This window comes from Euleptes europaea, chromosome 10 (assembly GCF_029931775.1).
Source record: "Euleptes europaea isolate rEulEur1 chromosome 10, rEulEur1.hap1, whole genome shotgun sequence".
Classification (NCBI taxonomy): domain Eukaryota; kingdom Metazoa; phylum Chordata; class Lepidosauria; order Squamata; family Sphaerodactylidae; genus Euleptes; species Euleptes europaea.
In genome coordinates this window covers 36213897-36227336 of record NC_079321.1, presented here as the reverse complement: position 1 = coordinate 36227336, position 13440 = coordinate 36213897, and positions in this window count along the sequence as shown.

Below are 13440 nucleotides of genomic sequence, written 5' to 3'. Positions count from 1 at the left end.
ATTCTCTTGCAACCCCAGGACACATTCCCTAGGCTGCATCCCTGGGATGCATCCCTGAGAAGCAACATCAGCAGGAGATTATAACCTTCATGCCCTACTTGTGAGCCCTCTACAGTATCCACTATCAGAAACAAAATGTTTGATTGGATAGTTTAAGGGTATGATCCAGCTGAGCTGTACTTAAGTTCTTAAAGTCCTATGTAGGAATTCACCACTGTTCCCAGCTCTGTACATGCATAATTTCCCTATAGCCGTGTTGGCGAACCTATGGCACGCGTGCCATTTCCGGCATGCGTAGCCCTCTCTGCCAGCACGCAGCTCTCTCTCTCTCTCTCAGCTGAGCTGCGGCCGGCACGAGAGAGGAGCACAGCGAGGGACCTCCCCACAAATGGCCGGGAGACAGGAGGACGGGCGAGGGGGAGGCGAGGGGAGGTGGTGACATGCGCTGCCAGCTTCTGAGCGGCCCGCCGGCCAGCTGGGCATCGGACGAGCGCTGGCGGGGCGGAAGGCGAAGGGTCGGCCGTAGCTCATCTGTTTGTCAGCGCCGCTTGCCTCTCCAGCTCTGCCCCGCCTGCCCCCACTCTGCTGCTGTTCCCTACCGGTGCCTCCAGGGCCGGGCTGGGTGCGGGGCCCACACATGGCCAGGCCCAGGGGTAGCTCGGGTTGTGCTCGGGCAGGGCCGCCAGCGGGGTCGCCTCCATCGGGGCGGTGCTGTTGTCAGGGGCCGCGGGGCTGGGCGGCGAGGGGCAGCGGGGCCAGGGCCCCCAGGAGCAGCACTGGCGGTGCCGTGAACGGGGCGGGCGGGGCGCTCCTCCGCTTGCGGCAGCTGGAGCCTTTCTGCGTGGCGGCCGCACTGCGCTCCCTTTGGAGGGGGCGCCCTCTCCAACACCTCCCTCCGGAGGCCGGGCCGGGCACAGTGGAGGCGCCGCCAGTGGGCCAAGGAGCATGCCAGGCCCCAGGCCACCAGCGCACCCCCCCCACTCACCCTGCAGCAGCACGGGGAAGGGCGAGCCCATCGCCTGGGCTGGAGCGAGGGCGGGGTTGTTGCCCCGGGGGCCGCACCATCGGCCGCTTGCCTTGCCTGGCCCCCTGGCCCTTGCGATCGCCCCGCCCCCCATCAGGGAGATGGACCACGCCATCCCAGTCACGGGGCAGGCACCTCCTCCTCTCCCTGCCATCCCCCAGCTGGGTTGTGGTGGGGGTGGGGCAGCGGGAACCTGTGGCCCCGCGCTTGCTCCGCCCGGCCTCCCCGATACTTCTGCATCTCCCGGGGGCCTTGGAGCAGTTGGGGGAGGGGCCGGTTGACTGCTGACCAGCTCGGCTGCAGCGGGACAGGTGCTGCAGGCAGCCGGTGGTGTCGTGCCCGCCCTGCCCGGCTCCCCTGGACACTGTCGCATCTCCCGGGGACTCTGGGCAGGCCGGGGGTTGGGGCAGTGGTGGGTCTTCCTGCTCCCTGGCGGGCGGACGGCCCTGCGGGCGGGTGGGTGGGTGCCGGGATGCAGGGGAGTCCTGGTTTGGGCTGGGTCTTGGTGGCCCACCCGGGACACGCTTCTGGGGGGCAGTCATTCTCTGCCTGAGACCCTGGAGAGCCGCTGCCCGTCTGGGTGGACAGTACTGATGCACAAATGGGCTGGTTCAGGATAAGGCAGCCTCATGAGGAGGGGCTGTGGCTCAGGGGAAGAGCCTCTGCTTGGCATGCAGAGGATCCAGGATCAGTCCCCAGCCGCTGTAGTTAAAGGATCTCGGGTAGCAGGTGAGCCATGGTCCCTCCCCTGACTCTCCAGGGTGTTGGGCAGAACATCTGCTTGGCATGCGGAGGGCATGCCAAGCCTGGAGCCTCAGTGTTCAGGTTGAATTGCCGTGTTGGCACTTGGCGGTGGATGAGTGGGTTTTGGGTTGCAGTTTGGGCACTCGGTCTCTGGAAGGTTCGCCATCACTGCCCTATAGCCTCATATTGGGTGAGACAGCTCAGATGTATGCACAGGGAGTTCAAGGAGCATTTCTATCCCCATAGATGACCATATTGTGAAGTTAATGGATTATCATGGGACAGTTTACAGAGGCCCCTGTTTGTTTTTACCAGAGCCCCTGAAAATGCACTTAGAGATACTAAAGTAACCACTGAGGATAACTACTGCTTAATTTTGCATTTAACTTGGTTTTTTTTAATTAAAATCATTTAAGTTGTATGTTGGCCTTTCCTAGAGCGTATTTTCTAAAGCTGTGCTGAAACATTTGCTCACTCTTTTTCCTTCCTAAAGAGAGGACAAATATTTGGCCTTCTCTTGATTGATATTGTATTTCTGATTTTGTTAACTGACTTGTTACTGCCAGGAAGCAGGAGAAAGAGCTTTTATAATATCATTAAAAATATCCCTGGCCATTTAAAAGAATCTCACATTTTTCAGGGGAATTTTAAACAGGTCTGCATTTTTTAAAATGGGCACATGTCAGTTGGTTGGTAAAAAGATCCAGCATCATCTACTTGTGATACAACAGTGGCAAGAGGAGCTTTTTGATCTAGCATTTCATGAATGTACTTTGTTTAGGAGACAATGAAAATGAATACATACCTAGCATATATGCACACAGCATATATTGCCAAAATTATTCCTTTATCTTGGAGTTCTGGAGTCATGACCATTAATCAGTACGGGTGTGCATATCTATACGATGAATTTTAAAAACCCTTAAAATACTTTTTTGGTGTGTGTGTGTGTGGTGTGTGTGTGTGTGGGGGGTTACTGGCAAAAAAAAATGGCAGTAATAAATGGGAGCCCAAAAAGTGAACTCAAATAATGCCTGCAGGGCTGTCCGTGGCCCCCACCGTTGGGAGCGACCAATGCCTGAGGTGGCTGGGAGGTGGTGGTGGTGACGGGTGCGCCCACTCATGCATCCATGGCTGCCAGCTGTAAAGGCACTGGCGGCTCCAGCAGAGGTGTGGGTCCTGGTGGGGGGCCAGGAGGGCAACATCGGTGCAGTTGACGGTGCATATAACATTGGGGAAGGCAAGGAGCGTCTGGAAAGTCAGCTGAATGGGGAGCATTCGTGACTCCACAATGGGAAAATGGACACTGCTGCCATGGTTGAGTTTGGTGGGAAAGAGTGTTAAGGCTTTCTTAATGATATAATCGCAGATGCAGAATGTCATCTTTGCTGAGATTAATCAGATATCTTTGTTGTTGTTTTTCAAAGTTTCAGGCACCAGATGGAGAAGTTTTTATTCTCCCAGGTCCAGGTCCAAATCCTCACTAAAACGAGCATGAGCATAACAAAGATATGTGCCTTCTGCCAAAAGTAAGGAATTACTGGCTCAAGTTCTAACAACAGATTTTAAAAATCCTCAGATCTTGGCAGTGACCAATGCTTTGATTGTAAGGAAACCCTGACCAAGTGGTGAGGCATTGCTTGGGTTCTGGAATGCCTAGGAGAATGGTGCTTTATAAATATCTTAATACAATTTTAATATTTTAAAATAAATGCAAGCTTCACAGGAACACAGACGTTCAGATAAAGGGATGCCAGAAATATTATTAAAGAGAATAATATACGTATCTGGAGTCCAGAGCTAGGCTAGTGTTGCCCAAGTTGGCCCAGTGCTCTCAGGGTTCTCTCATCTCTTGCTAAAGGGCAGGGCCTCACACCAAGCTTGCATGGCTCATAATGTATCTATAATGGGACAGGACTGCATACTGTGGAGGAGTGGATTGTCTCTCTCCACAGAGCGAGGGAGGTGCCTGTGGAAAGGATGAGGAGAACTAGGATTGCCAGGTCTCTCTTTGCCACTGGCGGGAGGTTTTTGGGGTGGAGCCTGAGGAGGGCAGGGTTTGGGGAGGGGAGGAACTTCAATGACATAGAGTCTAATAGCCAAAGTGGCCATTTTCTCCAGGCGAACTGATCTCTATCAGCTGGAGATCAGTTGTAATAGCCGGAGATCTCCGGCTAGTACCTGGAGGTTGGCAAACCTAAGTAACACAGAGATTGCAAATCCTTCCCCTCACCGTTCTGAGGCCTAACAGGCCCTCATGGCAGGAAAATGGATGTTGCAACTTAAGAGGTAGTCATGGACAACCTCACTCTGACCCCTGAAGACACAGGGTCACACAGGTTCCTCACATCTGGGGTTTCTAAACAGCAAATCTCAAGCAATCAAAATGAAATCAGGCGCTCAGTGTCAGTACCCAATACTAGAATGCCTACTAAAGAACCAGTCATTCCAGGTGTCCAAAATCACTCAGTTCAAGAGGGGAGGGCAAGAGGCCAAATAGTAAGAGCAAGAGGGAAAGCAAAGATCACTCCAGCTACTGAACCATGCTGGTTAATATGGGAGCTCTGAGTCCAAGTGTTTAGGCAGAAAATAATCCACAAAGGGGGATGAAAGTAAATCCATGTCTCATTGCACAGATGGGCGCTCAGCATTCTAAAAGGCCGACAGAGTTTTGGGCCGAAAAAACATACAATAGGCAGAGTTTGCTAGTTCTGGCCATCAAAAAAAGCTGAGGACACTTCGAGCTCAGATTCCAGCTCTAGATTTAGAACAAGCAAGTGTTCAAAAACAAGAGTTCAAAAACAAAATATTATTTTCTTTCCAGGCTTAGAAAGATAGGAGGGGTGAGGCAGGGGCATCAGGTATGTAACCTGACTGCAAATGGGGGAGAGAGGAACCATTCAGTAACCTGGGAAATTCCTGAAATGAGACAGAAGAGGGTAGATTTCTTGGCAAAATGGGCATACGTATAGAGGCATTCTTGGTCTAACTAAGAAAATGTGGCATTGGTGGACAAGTCAAGTAGTTTACTACACAACATTTTGATAGTCAATTCAAGGCCGGAAAGAGTTTCTTTGGGAAATGTTAATGTAACAAATTGGGTACAGGTAGGGTTGCCCGGTCCCTCTTCCTCACCAGTGGGAGGTTTTTGGGGCAGAGCCTGGGAAGGGGGGTATGGGAAGGGGAGAGACTGCAATGCCATAGAGCCCAATTGCCAAAGTGGCCATTTTCTCCAGGCGAACGGATTTCTATTGGCTGGAGATCAGTTGAAATAGCAGGAGATCTCCAGTTACTACCTGGAGGTTGGCAACCCTAGGTATAGTAAGGTTTCTTCATGGGATAGCTACTCTATAGTAGTTTCTGGGATTGGATTGGAAGTGGTCTCTGTGCTGTCTGACTGCCTTTTATCTCTTGGCCTGATGTAAAGACAGAAGAGAGAGAAGTTGATCTTGGTACCAAAGAGGGTTGAAAAATGAAGATTCTTTACCACACCTAGTCTCTCACTACCTGCCCTGCCTTTCTTTTTCTTATTTCTCCACTTGGGCCCAGGGATCTGTCTTTTTTGCTTATGATATACAGTAAAGCACCACATACAGAAACTAGGACTGACAAAATATACCTAAACAATACAACTTTTATGAATTGCCTACGCTAGTTTATTTTCTTTTTCCATCTTCAGCTTGTAGCTGTGTATATTTACTGAATGGCAAGTAATTGTGGTCAGATTTTTGTTTCCACTGGACTACGTAGACATTTTATAAAAAAAAAACTCCCCAAAGATCCAGCAGCACGCATTCAAGCCCCATAATAGCCATGATAGTAATACTGCATTATTTTATGAGGCAATAATCTAGTGCCATTCTTGAGATAAAGCTCTTGGCTTTTGGCCTCATAGTTTATCCACTTGGGAGTGGGATTATTGCCTCATAAAATAGTTCAATAGTACTATTATCACTTAATTAGAAAACAGGACATGTTTCTGCTTCTTTTTATTTCAGTTTTATTGGGTTACTTCTGTAGCCACCAAACCTGTAACATCCAAAATAGTATCTCCACAAAATCATTGCATGTAATATTTTATTTATTTGTTTCCCAGAAAACTGCTTGCAGTACACAATTCCTACAGCGGGTATTTTGTCAGGAATGAACAGAAATGCCTTCATTAAAAACAGCCCTGGCAGCACCTATATATTGCAGATATGGCAAATGAAAAACTACTGCCAGACCAGTCCACCATCACTGAGCCATCATGGGATGATCTGGTAGATGTTACTGATATGCATTCAATAAAACCAAATTGCACTACTCTTTTAAAATTTATTTCATCCATAAAAACTGCTCTTATGAGTTGTTTTATGCTCTTTTGAAGAGTTGACTCTGTGGTTTGCTGTTGTAATTGTTTTGTTGATTTGGTTGAATTGTTTTTATATCGATAGACTCCTCGGATATTATTTTCATCAGAGAAAGGTGGGATTAAACCTTTCTGAAATAGCCAAACATCTCCCCTCCCCCACCAATTTCTTACTAAGGCAGTAAACCTCAACCTTGTTTCTTATTCCCAGGTGCTGATAGGTGTATAATTACAAAAGGATTCAGTATGAGGTATATAGGTTTCCAACAACAATTGATGAATATGCAAAACTGAACATGTTCAGTTTGGGAAATCATGAAAGCAAAATGGGGAAACTTGGAATGCTTCAAAGTGAATTCAAGTTTGAACTCCAGCCACTTCATAGTTATTTATTTGTTTGTTTGTTTAAGTTTATGCCCCACCTGCCCTGGCAAAAACCGGGCTCAGGGCGCCTCATAATAGGTGGTGAATCAATATGTAAAAATGATTGAGTGCTTTAGGATATTTAGCTAAAAACGTATATAAATGCCAGTCACAATCTATTTTTTTATATAATTTTTATTGAATTTTTAACAAACCATACAGTGTAAAAAGAACAAAAAATACAATATCAATAAAATAAAGAAAAAGTGTAAAAGGGTATTTATACAACATCAATTTTCAATATTCGTTACAATCATCAATCTAATAATTCAAAAGTACCCTTTCTCCCCCACCCAAAAAAAGAAAGAAAAAAAAGAAAAAAAATAGAAATAAAAACAAGTGACCCATCACCGGACTTCCGAAGAAGTGTCAGGTAGTTCTTTTTTTTTCTCAGTTGTCTAAAAGTTAGTTTTACTTAAAAGAAAAATTATTTTCTATATCTCACTAAATAACTTCATAAAGTCCATTTTTGCCATCTTATCCCAATATGAGGTGGCCTTAGACCATGTTTGTTTAAATTCTTCCATATCATTTCCATGCAAAAATTCTGTTAATCTGGCAATCCTCATATATAACCATAGTTTCTCTCTCCAGTCTATAATTGAGGGTTTATTTGTTTGTTTCCAAACTTTAGCTATCACAATTCTTGCAGCAGCAAAACTATATTGGCAAATAATTCTATCCCGGTCATAAATATTGGAATTCCCAGCAAACAAAATGATGGTTTCCTTTTCACTTTTCCATTGATCAAATTATTTGTTTCTTTCAGTATTCTTTTCCAAAAACTTTTAATTTTTTTACACGTCCACCAGACATGCATATAGGTTCCTCTTTCTTTCCCACATTTCCAACGTATGCCTTTATCCTGACTATTCATCTTAGATACCATAATTGGGGTTATATGCCATCTATAAAACATTTTGTACAAATTTTCTCTAATTTCATTAGTTATTGTAAATTTAAATTCCCTCTTCCATAAATTTTCCCATTTATCCAATTCTATATTAAATCCTAAATCCTGCATCCATTTAATCATGACTGGTTTAATTCTTTCTTGTTCTAAATTAATTGTAATCAACAGTTTATACATCCTACCTGTGACTGATAAGTATAGAACCAGTCACAATCTTCATTATTACTTTTTCAGAAGTCCAAGTCAAAGCAGTTTCTTGACGTTTAAGGGGAATTCTGAAACAAGAGTCCTCCTATATAAATAATTTGGCTTTCTGTAGTCTTATCCAAAGCATAGCCTACTGTTGTCCAAAAATACATGGTACTTGCAACAATTGACAGACTGGAAATTGTGCTCATTGTTATGTGTAAAATTCACAATCTTGCTTTGCCTTTCAATAAAACTACAAATCATTGCATGTGTTATGGTTAAAACTGTCGCGCTGCGCCTGGGGCGGGGTCGCCACGAAGGTCTCTGGCCTGGAGGATGTTGGGGCTGAGACAATCTCTTCTGCCTCAGACCAGTCCGAGGGGGAGTCAGAGCTTGACTCTCCCTCAGGCGTTGCCAGGTTGCCGCAGGACACACCTTGCGGTCAGCCACTGGCTTCCATCCTCTCCGGCAGGCAGACTTCTCTGGCCTTACATACCCTCCAGGCCAGAGAAGCCCCTCCCCAGTACCGCCCCTATCCCTCTCTCCGGAAGTCCATATAAGGGCTGGGAGGCCTCACCTCCCAGCCATGAGATGCTGGGCGAGGACTGCGGCTGTTCCCCGCCCGCGCTCGCCCTCCCCGCAGCTAGGGCGCAGGAAGGCCGGCTATAGCCGAAGCTTCCCCCGCGCCCTTTCTATGGCCCCCTCCCTCCTTGGGCGAACTCGCAGGACGGCAGCCCTCAGCGGCCTGGGGCTGGCGGCCGCCTCGGCGGCCCCTGGTTCCTCCGGCAGCCGCGTCGGGGAGGGTGTCTTGGCGGGCCAAGGCTCTCCCGGCCACAGCGTCTGGGCGGGTGTGTTGGCGGGCCCCGGCTCTTCCGGACATGGCGGGGCTGGCGTGGCGGTGGCCCGCGGCCTCCGCGGCGGCTTCGGCTGGGGCGGCAGGGTGGCGTCTGCCGGCTCCCACATCGCCTCTGAACTGGCTCTCTCACCTCTTGCCGGCTCGGCGGGCAGCTGAGGGGAGAGAAGATCCCGGTGATGCCACCCCCCCGGGACGACCGGTGAGTGCAGGGGCTGGCCTCTGGCCCGGGAAGGGGGTTTGGGGGCCCCTCCCGAGACAAAAACTGCCCTTTAAGTAACTCAAAGATCCATGCAAAATTAGAAATTATGAGTTAGGTCTAACTCATGCAATTGTTAGCCGAAATGTGCCTTGATTGGGGAATTTGCACGCATATGGCAATTACAATATTTATATAGCAGGATGTAGCCAATGTTTACCAGAGCCGGAATCTGTGACCTTAGAATAATGACAGAGGCAAGAGATTCCAAATTAAGAAAGTTTATGTAGTTCAAGCATTCAATGTAGCAATACACATACATACAAAGAGTCTAGGAATAAAAGGCAGGAGGAGAGAGACGGTTGCCAATGTGGCAGGTCAAGATGACGGGTTATACGGTACCTGTCCTGAAGCGGAGGTGTCCTGAGTTCCGTAGGCTAAAGGAGGGATAAAAGGGGGGAGGGGGTCCCCTGCGTGTTCAAGCATGGCTGCCCACTGACAGAGTGACAGTCAGTATGAAAGGGGAAGATCTAAAGTAGTATGGACTTTCAGGGACTTTAGTTATACTGTTCTCTGGGGACAGGGTGATTGGATTACCCTTTTGTGTTTCCTGTGTGACAAAAGGTGACAAAACAACTAATGGTTGGCTCCGGGGTGTGGAGGTTGGGCAATTGAACAAACTTATTCTAATTCCAGTGATTTGTGCAATACTGAAAGGGTCAAGAGTTGCTTGAAGATGGGATTAACGATCGTTGCATTGCTGGAGGCACGACTCATCGTTGGTATCAGGATGTCTTCTGATGGGCCATCAGTCATGCTGATGAGGCTGGGGAGGGGGGGTGTTGGCGAAGGCTATGTGCTTGTCAGCTCTCTGCGAAATGGCTTCTGCTGGAACGGAGGCACACACAGGAACATGGAGTCTCTCCAGTTCACTGGAGAGGTTGACCTGGCCTCTGTTTCTCAGCTGACAGCTCCACGGGATGTAAACGAGCATTCATGTCAGTTTCACTAGCGCGCGCGAAAGCCTTCCCCGTAGCGTTTGGGGCTAGGCGCGCGGCGGGAACAGCGTGTGCACGTATGCCTGGGGTTGCCATGACCAGTCCGGGAGTTTGGGCACTCCATTAGGCAACACAATTGAGAGATGGGAAGTTTAATCCATTTCATACTGCATTCCTCCATACAACATGGCTTGTTGTCCATAAGGTACCTCTGACACCCAACAATGATTTTTCTGGTATTGCAACGGTCTGCTCATGGGTGCTCTTAGTGATTCTGATGCCCTGGGCAAAACTTGAGAATGGGGCCCCATAATCAATCAGGCAGCACGGGGGATCAGCTACAGGGCACCTTCATAAAGATCCAAGGTTTCAGATAGAGGTCTTTCACATGACCATATGGAGTTGCCTTATACTGAATCTGAGAATTGGTTCATAAAGGTCAATGTTGTCTTCTGAAGGTTTCATAATTCATCTGCCACCTGGTCCTTTTAGTTGGAGATGCCAGGAATTGAACTTGGGACCTTCTGCATGCCAAGCAGATACTCTACCAATGAGCCACAGCCCCTCAAGGGAAGTCAGGGGGCACCTCCCTATAGCTGATCAACCTCCTGTGCAGCACAGGGGGGGGCAGGATCAGCAGTGACTGCACGGCTGCAGCTAGGGCAGCTGGAGGCAAGAAAGGGCTCACAGAGCAGCCCCACACAAGCCCTGGGTCAGAATGGGAAAGGTGAAGAAAGATCCATCCCCAGGGAATATTCCCAAATGTTCCAAAGAAGTTTAAAAAGGACAAATTTGTTTGTGTGCTGTTGGTGAAAAGCAACCTTTGGGCAGTACTACTGTCCTTTGTCCTTGGATTTCTGTTTCCAAGACTTCATTGAAATTGATCCTATAGGAACAAATGGGATTATTCCACATAACATATAAACAGAAGAGGATTAATCTCATAAACACGTGAAAATTTGACTCACAATAATCTAGTTTTCATGATTAAAAACTAATGATGCTGGCTATTTATTTTTAGCCTAATCTGTGAAAGGCCTTTCTGTTTTGTTACTTAAGGGCTATTGCTTAACTGCATGTAATATGTGATCAAGAAACAGCTTATTCACTGGTTCTTTGTTTAATGTGAACTAATGACTTCTTTTTCCATATATTCAGTTAGTTAATCTCCTCAATTATGCTTCAACCAAAACAAAAACAAAAATCTTATTTAAATTCAGTAATTCTGGAAAGGTTACACCAAGGATAAATTCAGCGGTTTAAGAATTGTATATTTTCTTACTTAGTTTTTGGTAAGTGGAGAACTTTGCACTGAGAGTGTACATGGTTCTTCTGCATCCTTTATATAAAAAAGTGAAAATAATTACATACGTTATTTGGTTAGAAAGCTAAGAGTTTACATATTAGAATACTAATATTACCTCATGAGAGCCAGTGTGGTGTAGTGGTTAAGAGCAGGGGACTCTAATCTAGAGTCAATTCCTCCACATGAAGCCTTCTGGGTGACCTTGGGCCAGTCACAGTTCTCTCAAAACTCTCTCAGCCTACGCAGAGGCAGGAAATGGCAAACCACCTCTGAAGTTTCTTGCCTTGAAAACCCTACGGGGTTGCCATGTCAGCTGTGACATGAAGGCACTTTCCACAACAATATTACCTCAGCACAGGTTGGGCAAGAAATTATATTTGTGCATCCCTTTCCCACTTGTGGAATGTAAAAAATGACAGCCTTCCTCATAGAGTTTAATTATTTATATGCTATCCTTAATTCAAGCATATCTCTAGCCACCATAAACACTCTGAACATATCTTACACCAAGTCAAACAACTGGTCTAACTAACCTATACTACTGAACTGGCTTCACCTCTCCAAAGCCTCAAGCAGAGGTCTTTCCTTGTACTCTCCCCATGACATCTCTCTGTTTGGACATGCCAGAGACTGAACATGGGACTTTAATATACAAAGCATGTATAGCCTGATCCATGGTCTCTCATAAGTATGCTTTGGATGCTAAAGGTTGCTTCAAATATAACCACTCCTCAAAATGATGAATGTTAACCAAAAACAACAAAAGTTCAATGGGTATATGACTATAAGTGTGAGCAAATTTCATGGAGGATCTCCATAAGAAAGTTGCATATCCCTATATTATACACTTCATAATGTTTGAATCTCTAAGGAACTGTCTCTTCAGTCTTTTATTTTGGGATAATAACCTCCCATTTCTCACTTGTTTAAAATTGGAGAGATCAGTTGAACAAGAAGTTCTTGTGAACTAAAGAGGGTCAACAACCTCTGGCAGTATCCAGTCTCTGGGTAGTTCTCTCTTTCATCCCTGATAAGAGGTCAGTAACTAATAGCAGGGCTCTGGTGGGTGGGGAGGTCACAGAGAAACACAATGACCTGTGAATAACCAAGGATATGTGGCTGAAAACATAGGAATTTCTTATTTGACTAGAGAGTATATTCTCAGGCTGCCTCCCAGGAGATAGCCATACTGAGATAATATTATCCAGATTTTAATTTCTTAAACCACTGAAGTATTATATAAATTACACATGATAGAACGTATATGGATTGGAGGCAGCCAGCTTTTCTGCTCAGTGTTAGCAAATTAGCTCCCACTCCACATGGCTTTTGACCATGCAGATCCCATGATCTCAAACACAGCCTTTAGGTGGTCAACAGGGAACCCTTCCTCCTCTTTTCACCATTGGAAACCCTGGTTTGATCTAATCCTATATGTAAATCTGTTTGTGTTCTTCTGTCTGCCTCGAACATATACCCCATTAGGTTAAATTTCTTTTGAGGCATGAAGATTTATTTGGTTTTTTACATATCTCACAATGCACTTGTTCCAGTACAAAGAATTCACAATGGTAAATATTTCTCAAAGGCAAAGCAATAAAATTAGAGTCACCAACCTTGATGTAGAGATACAAGTCTGCAACAATGGGCATAAACAATGATAAAGAGAGGGTATAGGTGTCTGCACTGAGAACCACATCCCTCTGAATTAGCTACTGATACTGTCACATCTGACAACATCAAGGGTGTGCTCTGAGTTATGCATGCAATCCTGTTTGTGTGTGACTATAAAGGCAGTTGAGATGAAGTACAAAATTCAGAGCCACAAATACAAGTCATTTAAAAAAATGAAATGCACAACTGTACATCTGCAGTGTGCATACTTTGCTGAGAAATGTGTTTCATTATTCAACATGATACATAGTCTGCCTTTGACTCTTCTCAATTTTACATAACAAGCTTGACAGACACATGATACAATAAGACAATATTTTCCCTCCACATTTATAGTCTGCACAGCCCTTCTCAAAAGGCTGAAAGTAAGTTTATTCTGGGGACTGAAATCATAGCATGGCCAGAATGCTTTCCAGCAAACCCAAATCTCTTTTCAGCTGAAACAGTTCAAGTGGACACTGCTAAAGTCACATGTTCGTTGCCTGCTAGTTGTCTCTCCAAAGAGTTTTAAGAAGTACATTACTGACAGGCTATATTAAACCGACATGAAGTTGTTATGTCCCAAGTGTAGCATTAATCTATTGTAAAACAAAGTGTTCCAGATTTCTTTTCTTAACAATTTGAAAGTTGGAGGTTTTTTAAAAAAAATATTGAGAAGTGGATTACAAAGTATCACACATCTGAAACTATCTAAAGGGTTCCTTTTTGTCTTTCTTCTGTGATAGCTGATAAGAATTTTGAAAAAGGCTTATGGTGATGAAATCTA